An 8,786-nucleotide genomic window follows, 5' to 3' on the forward strand; every position below is an offset into this window, starting at 1 on the left:
CAGAATAAAAAGTGGGATTTAATGTGGTTGACAGCAGGATCGCTGCCTGGCGTGAGTGCTTTCAGGGTGGCATCCAAGAAGCTTTGCCTGGATGCCAGTAACCTGGTTTGGGTGAACAAGGCAGCCACGGAGCCTGCCTAGGGAGGGCTCAGGGCCCAGCGGGGGGTGCCCAGGGGGTTAGTCTCAGCTCTCCCCCCCCCTACAGACTCCAGAAACCCCCTCCCTCTGGGAATTTTGGCCAAGAAGAAGCAAAGGCTGCAAAGGGGGGTGGTGAGTCAAAGCAGCTGCCATGCTTAGAGCACCAGTGGCCTGGCCTGCCTCCCCCCCCCCCCCCCGTTTGGGTTGCCCTCCTCAGGCCCTGGGGGGGGGGGAGAAATGGGGTGGTCATCCCGGTGCTGGAGCAGGGCCTTTGTTTTCCCTTTTCCTCCCAAGGGAAAAGCAGCAATATTTACAGCTTTTTTTAACACACACACACACACAAAAGCTGCCCCTCCCCTTGCCATCTGGGGAAGGCAGATGGCAAGAGTGTGACCCGGAGCAGGGAATCGGGGCCCTTCGACCAGGCTGAGGCTCCGGACCAGCAGGAGCACAGCTAGGAAGGCGAAGGAACCGGCAGGATGCAAAGCCACCCGCCAGCCGGCTCTTCCTTCTCCGTCTACTTAACATGCTGCCTATCTTGCTAACCAAAGCAGGTGGCAGTTTTTGTGGGTCCTTTCAGAAGGACTCCAGAGCTGTTTTCCTGATTCTCTGATTAGGAAATGAGAATATGGGGGAAAGAGTGGAACGGGAACCCCCAAGGAGCATTCAGCTGCCATGGATTTACAGAGGCCTACAGTAGGTGGGCAGCCTTACTTCTGGTAACTGGCTGCTCTGGCCTGCGGCCCTGGGATCTCTTGGTAGTCTCCCATCCAGGCCCTGGCAGGCTCCAACCCTGCTCAGCTTTCCAGAGGTCAGTTGTGGGGGCGTGGCTGATTTCAGAAAGGCAACCAAATGCAAATCCAAAAAGCCAGTATTCCTGTATACCAAGGTACAGCGGAGTAGGAGGGAGTCTATTGCAGCCGCCTGCCGTGTCGGTGCGGCAAAAGGGAGCGAGGCACGGGACCCTCCCTCGCCTGGGGCGGGGGGGGGGGAGGAAGAAGTGAGGCCGGCCGCGCGGGCCTCTGCCCCAAAAGTGGTTAGATGCCACGACGTAAGTGGCAGCGCCTTAACCATATGCGTGTTGCAAGACCACAAGGGCCTCTTCCATCCTTATCAAGGGGAGTGCTAACCTTCTCTCCTTTCATACAACACAATCCGAACAGCCACGCTATGGCTATTTAAACCTCAGAGAAAACTAAGCCTCCAGATTATGGTTAGCAAAATGGGATGCAGACAAGGAGATTCGGCCTTTTTAGATATTTTCTAATACTACGTGGTTAATCTAGAGCATATCTTCAGTGCAACATAGCTAATAAATCTAAGGCAATTGGATTCTGTTCTCGTCAGTGGCCACTTTCCCATGCAGCCCGTGATAATATATGCACGAGTTTATCCAATCGGAACGCAAAGCGCACCTTCGCTTTGCCTCTTTGCAAAACGAGCAAGATGTTTATTGACGACGCCTCGCGATAAGAGACGTCACCGCCGAGACAAAGGACCCCGGAGGCGTCGGCTTCTCCTACCCTTCTCCAAGATGGCGGCCGAGCAAAATTTAGGGCGCCGGGAATCCCGAGTTCGAATCCCCGCAGCTCTATTTCCTCGCCTCCCCTCCAGGCGGCAGCAGAGAGCGCAGGCGGCCGCCCCCCCCTCCCCGTCCCAAGAGCGGAAACGGGGCGTCCGCTTCGACCGGCGGCCGTGCCCGCGGGGCCGCTTCGGAAAGGGGCGCGGCGGGGCGCCGGCTGGGCGTCCGCGCGAGGGCGAGGGGGAGTTGGGGGACCCCGGCCTGAATCCAAGCCGACGTGGTTCCTGGAGGCGGCGCGGGGTCGCTGGCTGTCCCGGGAAGGATGCCAGGCGGGCGGGGGCGAAAGACACGGGCCCGGGGAGCTCTCGGACTGGCACCGCCCCGCTGGAGGGGCCCGGCTGCTCCCGCCCACGCCCGACCCTCGCCCGGGCCAAAGAGGTGGGTGGCGGCCGATCAAAGCGCCTCCCGTCTTCGAGCCTCAAGGAAGACCGCAGGACCGTCGAGGCCGCTTTGTGGGCGCCGCTGGCCCGAGGTGCCCCGAGACCTCCTGGCCGCAGCTGGACTCGGCTCCCCCGCCCGCCCCGCTGCTTCCCCCCACCGGGCCCCGCGAAGGCGGCCCCCGGCTGCTCCCGGCGCCCCGCGGAGGAACGTCGAATTCGAAAAGCAGCAGGTCGGAAGGGCCGCCAAGTTGCGACGCCGCTTTCCTCCTGGGGCGGCTCCTTTGCCGGCGTTGCTGAGCCGCCTCGACTTTTCTCAGCTCTGACCGTCCGGCTGCCCCCCTCCCCCCTCGGCCACCTGCGCTCTCTGCCCGCGGCCGGGTGGGGCTGAAAAGCCGCCTTCCCTCTCCGGGCGCCAAGGCGACGGCTTGGGGCTTTCTCCTGTTGGTTGGACGCCAGCCGGGAGCTCCGGAGAGCAAGAGCGCCCTCGTCTAAGCCAACTCGAGGATCTTGAAGGGGATTTAGAGCTAAACCGTGGCTGAAGAGAATTCCTTTCCGTTAGCCGGGAATGATCGCGGGAAGGAGACGAGGGACAGCAAGTGCTGGGGGGGGAAGGGGCGCCGCCCGCCCAGCCACCCGGCCTCTGCTCGGAAGGCGCAGGCAGGTCTCTCGTGGCGACCGATAGAAGTGGGAGGGGGGAGCTGCTAATTCCCTGCCCCCCCCCTTTGGAAAGATCCACAGAACCCCCCCCCTTCCCCGCGCGGGCTTCTGGGCATCTGGAACGGGGTGTGGGGCTCTTGTCCCCGGCCGGCGTGACAGACAGAGCGGCGCCTTGCGTGGGAAGCCGGCCCGGTCGGTCTTCGCGTGTTTTCAGTCCGATGTCTGTGCTTCGCTGCCGGCGGGACCCTCCGCCTCCTGGCCGGATCCTTCTTGTTGGCTACAGTAAGCGCTCGGGGGGTCGGTCCCTTCGATCAAGTCAGGCTGGAGAAGTCGGTGGGCTCCGCGGCCCGGCCGGTCCTCGCCACCTTCGGAGGCATCTCTGAAGAATCCCCCGGTCTCGAGTGACAGACGCCGAGGCTCCCTCCGACCCCGCAGAGGCGGCTCCTGTCCGGGCGCAGCAGCCCTTTCCTCCCCCGCCCGCTCAAAGCTCTTCCGTCCCTTGACAAGGTGGATCTTTGAGATAAGATGAGATAACCTTTATTGTCATTTTTTTACTGTGGGCACAACGGCACACATCAAACATGAAATTTAGTTGCCCGCTCTCAAAGTGAAACATACATGACACACACCTAAACATACTATGAACAACATGTATTCAGACCCACATCCCTACATATACGTAGCAAATAATATTAAATACTGTCTGTCTTGAATGTATAACGGAAGGAGGAAGCTTGAGAGTTCACAAGGTTAATGCTGTATGGGATGAAACTCTGGCTGAATCTGGATGTTCTGCTACGGGCACCACGAAGCCTCCAGATGGAAAGCCGTGCCCGTCTTCGCTTCTTCCAGGGCTCTGGGCAGGCGGACAGGAGGGAAGGCAGATCTTCCTGGTAATCCGGAGCTGTAGCTGGTGGGGAAAGCAGGTCAGTGGTGCCACTTTGGCCTCTGCAGCTTCGTGAAGGGCACAGCTGCTCCTCCCTGCCCTGATCCACTGCCTGTTTTGCAGTGAGGACACCCCACAGTAGAACGCAGCACCTTCTGGAAGGAAAACTGTCAGCAGCAGTTACTCCTCTGTGTTGCAAATGTCAAATTCAAGTCCGTAATCCCAGGAGAAGCTCACTTCTTTCTCTGTTTAGGAGAAAACGTTAAATTCTTCTCACGGCTGGAGGGTTCCAAGGCAGAGAGGGGCTGAGCAGGAGTTGGTCATGAAATCAAAGAGCCAAAGTCCCCATCAGAGTCTCAGAGAGGCTGTCAACACAGCTGATGTGTGGCTCGCAGGTCACTGGAGTGGCTGCCACTCCTTGCCCTTCTCTGTCCTTGGCAGCAGGGCTGGGCATCCTTTTGACCAGCGGATGCACCACCTCCCACCATTGCCAGCAGCAGGAGCTGCCAGGGATCCAGATCCACTGCTGCAGCAGAGACCTCTGCAATGGATCCCCTGCTCGCTCCTCCTGATCCTGGGGACGGTCCTGCTTTCCCTCCTTCTCTGAAGCACAGAGAAGCCAAAGGGCCAGAGCAGGATGGTCCTGCTGCCCGTTGGCCCCGGATCGCCTCTTTCACCCATCTTGGTCCCCTGGCAGCCATCAGACGAGGTGGCTTCACTGGCATTCTCCACTGAGTTTTGTAAGAACTGGCAAGTCCAAATAAAGCATCTGACAAAGCGCTTTCGGACATGATAACGTTTCTCCCTGGCCTTCCTCCATCTGGCCAGGTCCTTTTTCCCCAGAGGCTCCCAGAGACTTCAGCTCCTCCAGAGTTCCTCATGCAAAGGCCACGGAGTCTCCCCTCCTGATGCCTCTCACTCCAACCTGGGTCTTGTTTCAGGGATCTACACGTATTTGTAGATGATACACTGTCCCTCATTTTGTGTGGAGGAGGAGGAGAGAGAGGGACTGGCCCAAAGACATCCTCCTGGCTTCATGCCTGGGAAGGTCTAGCACCCACGCTGTCACTTTTTCTAGCCTGGTGCCTTAACCGTTGCATCAAAGTGGCTCTTGAGATACATTTACCTAGGCTTCTGTATGATAGGGCGAGGATCAGGGAGTCATAGAATTGAGTGCAGGAATCCTCTGACAGCCCCACTTGCAAAGGTCTCTAGCCAAGAAGAGGTCTCTGCATCCCGAGGCATCTTCTCTCCTCGGGAGCAGCTCTTGCTCAGATTCTTCCTGATGCCCACCAAAAGCTCGTTCCTGGTCGTTCCCAGTGCTGTTCCTTGCCTGTCTCCTGGAACGCCTCTGCTCTGGGCTGGAGAACTGGCAGCTGGAGGCCTCACCTGGTCCTCTTTCCTCACCCCCTCCTGCCAGACAAAATCTGCTCTCGGTTCCCAAGGCAAGATGCAGCCGGCACTTCTTCAGGACTGAAGCCATTCTGCCGGCATTTGCGAGACCCTAAGGACATCCTGCACTCCTCCAGGGGTTTTGTTCCAGCTCTCCCTTTTGCAAAAGCTGTTACCCTGGGTCAGCCCATCAGCAGGTGATTTCCTCTCCTCCATTTGCACAGCTGCCCTCTTGCACGCTCTGGCCTCACGGTGTCACTGCTGCTCGTGCAAGAGAGGCACGCCCCTCTTCCTGAGGCCAAAGGCCTCGCCTGGCCAGGTGGCTGGGAGGTGAGAGAAGGCGGGGCTTCCCCAGCTGTCTCAGCCCTGCTTTCTGCTCTGCCTCCTGCACTTGCCAAGGGAGGGAGGCTGCCTGCCTGCCTGGCAGTTTCATCAGTTGCCACCCCTTTTCTTCCTGCTGCTCCCAGATTGCCAAAGTGTTGCTCTGCTGGCGTACTTTGCGGGAAGTGGGTGACAAACACCTACCTGGTGGCCCAGGAGAAAAGAGAACTGGGGAAGGGTGAGGAATGACACCTCAGAAACATAGCTCTGGTTGCAAAGAAGCCCAGGGCCAAGAAGGCATAGTGTAAGGACCTGCCTCAATTAGCTCTCCCAAGAAAGCAGAACTCTTGAAACTGGCATTGTTTCAAAAGGAACTTTTATTGAGAGTTGATGATAGCAGGAGAGTAAGGCAGGATCTAAAGTTTTCCTGTGCAAAATGTTACATTAAAAATGCCCTTTCAAAACCCTTCCCCAGTGTCCAACCAGTTGGTTTGATCTAGCCAATTCATAGGTGTTATGTTGTGGGAATAAGGCACCATTCTCAAGGCTGTCAGTTCCTCCGGGGCATCATCCCATCAGATAAGGCAGATGGCTGCAGGCACATTCCTCCCTCCTTTCACACCCCAAGAAAGATACTTCAAAGGGGGGTAGAACAAAGCAAAGGAAATTCTAGGCTTCCCAAACTGTCCCCCTCTTGGCACAAACCTCCCCCCTCCCACCAGAAATGAAATGAAATGTGCAGAGAAAGAAATACATTGAGGGCCTGACACATGGAAGAAGCAGACCCCCTAAGGTGGCCAGCGAAGGTCTTCAGAAGATGCCAGGGCTTTTCACTGCTGCAAGCTCACCCCGTTCCTTCCCTCCATTCAGAGGAAGCCCTGGTCCTCCAAAACTCCCCCCCACCCCCAAAGCCAATGGTCAAAATGTTCTTTGGTTTCCTGGTAAGGCCCCCCTTGCAGTCCAGACCTAGGGGTGAGCAAGAGTCTCCATCTCACCCAAGTGCTGTGGCTCCCCCTTCTCCTGGGCAGGAGCTCCTCGGACGCTGGGGAAAGAAGGATTTGGCTTCAACTCCTCCACGGTCCTTCGTCTGCCAGCTTGAGGTGGGCTCTCTAAAGCCAAGACCGTTTATCTGCCGGAAAGAAACTTGTAAAGTTATTTCCCTCTGCGAGATCGGTATTTCAGTGCATACCTGCGCTCTCGTTCACAGAACTTTGTGGGTCTCTGCACACCTATACACACACCCACACCATAGGAAGCCATGGAAAGGCAGTCCCAGGCCAGTCTGCTCCCAGTGTCTTCTACAGGGCTCCTGGTGCTGCTTCTGCACCAGCACAGACTCTGCTCCCGTTCTTTCTGGAGGGGCTTCTGCTGGCTGCTCAGGCCAGGGGACCCTGAGACCTGGAGCCTCTGGTGGGCCGGCCCAGGGGGGGGAGAGTCCCTGCTCTTCTCGCCACAGAAGAGCTGGGCTGAGCGCACCCCAGCAGCTTCCTGGAAGAGCCCTGTAAAACCTCAGGAAGGAGCACGTGGGAAATGGAGATTGTCCGAACACTTCTGGCAGGCTGCTTCATTGCGCCCCGTGGGACCTCTTCGGTTCTCCTGCCCCGTTTCTTCATTCTTGCCAAGCTACCCACCGTTTGGAAGGCAGGAAAGAGGGAATGAATGCATTGAAGAGCCCCAGAAACCGGTCCAAACATCTGCATGGTTGGCATGGCAGCCACCCCGCACTGGCAATCGGCAGCTGCCTGAGGGCTGGGGGGCAAGGTGGGCATTTGTCTCTCTCTAAAACTGGCAGGGCTTCAAGGGGAGGGTTGCCATGTGAGTTCTCATGCAGATAAGCTCATGTACTTGTGCCAAAGCTCAGCACAACTGCATTCTTACATCATTTGCACAATGACATCATGGTTTGCAAGACACCATTTGTCTTGCAAATGACCCTGGTGTCTTATGAAGGCCAGTCTGGTGAAGAGATGAGCAGCTGCCGGGGCGAGAAAAAGCATGGAGGCCTTGGTGTTCTCCGAGCGGCATCATTTGCTTTCAGATGTTTCACCGCCTGACTTGGGCTACCCCACTCGCACTGAGGTTCTCTGGTCAGGTAACCAAGCCTCTGCAAGCCAGCAACCGAGCTCGGAGAGCGCCATGGGCTCCACAGCCCAGCCCTGAGCTAGAGGTTCGCTTCTTTTGCCAAAATAAAAGCTGCCAGCATGTCTGCGCCTGGGCTGGGGGTAAGTGAGGAAATGGGAGGATTAGAATTAGGAGCTTCATCCCCCAATAGAGCAGTGAGGGTTCCTTCGGTGGGCGAATGGAGCAGCTTCTGTCTGAGAAATGCCACCACAAGAGCGGGTCCACAGAAATAATTTTTGTAGAGGGAGAATTTTATGAATTATTTATTAACATTTCTGTACACCAAACTATAAATAGTTCTCACAGTGGTGAACAATCCAGATAAAAGCAAAAACGTGTTTAAAAATCATCAACAATATTTAATTCCTGCAATAAAACTATCTCTGAGAAATTGCTGGGGAAAAGTAATTTCATTAATTTCCAGAAGGGTGGGGTTAGCAGGAGATCCAAGGGAGGGTGGCAAAATTTGGGTGTGGGGGGAGGGTGAGCAGGACTCCCGCAGGCTGGCCCTGGGGACTGGGAAGGATGGGTTTTAGAGCAGCTGTGCCTGACGCCGTGTCTTTTCTAGATTCCCCACGCTTTTCAAAACACAAGTTGCATGTTTCTCTTTCCCCAAAACGTTTTGCTTTGTATCGTTGATCAGTTCAGAAAGTGGTCCTTGCTCAGGTTTATCATAATTGACTGACCCTCCTTTCCTCTACATGTCATCACCAGGCCAAAGAGCAAATCTGGGGAATGGGGGGGGGTGCTCCTGGCACGCCTGTGGGTCTCCCCCGGAGAGGCATCTGGCCTCTTTGCACAGCACATGTGGGGCAGGATGGAGACCAGCTGGCTGGCCGGCTGCCACAACTCTGGTCGATCCAGTGCCAGCCCTTCCACCCTGCCTTCTCCACCTCCCTCTCTTATTCTGCAGGTTCGGCCCCTGCAAGAGACTCAGATCTCCTCCTCCTTTGCTCAGAATGGCAGCCCTTTGCCCATAGCTCTCATTTTTTCACCACCAGCCCTGTTGCTGGCTGCACCACCGTCTCCCCGTAACAGGACGCCTTGGAGCTGGGCTGCAGTATGCCAGCTGCTGAAAGGGCCAGCTGGCCCTCGAACCCAGGGCAGTGGCTGTTAGATCGCGCAGGCAGTAAGACACGAGTCGAGTGACAGTCAGCTCTCGGTTTATTGGCAAGGCATCAAGTAAATCCGGACTGGCTCTCTGGGCCAGGGGAGCCCTCTTTTATGGGATTCCCCTGGCTTGTAATCACACAATTCCATTGGCTGGTAAGACCCTGTTGCTAGTTAGCCAACCAGCAACGGGCATGAA

General features: G+C 56.8%; 1 non-coding gene across 1 annotated transcript; it reads right to left on the reverse strand.

The window, feature by feature from the left end:
* Positions 1 to 1,166: 1,166 nt before the first annotated feature.
* LOC114923722 lies at positions 1,167 to 1,290 on the reverse strand. The gene has a single exon (XR_003810696.1). It is a non-coding gene; the product is annotated as a U6atac minor spliceosomal RNA (small nuclear RNA).
* Between the last annotated feature and the right edge of the window lie 7,496 nt (positions 1,291 to 8,786).

The sequence above is a fragment of the Protobothrops mucrosquamatus genome, unplaced genomic scaffold, assembly GCF_001527695.2.
Source record: "Protobothrops mucrosquamatus isolate PMUCROS unplaced genomic scaffold, P.Mucros_1.0 scaffold9079, whole genome shotgun sequence".
NCBI classification, from domain to species: domain Eukaryota; kingdom Metazoa; phylum Chordata; class Lepidosauria; order Squamata; family Viperidae; genus Protobothrops; species Protobothrops mucrosquamatus.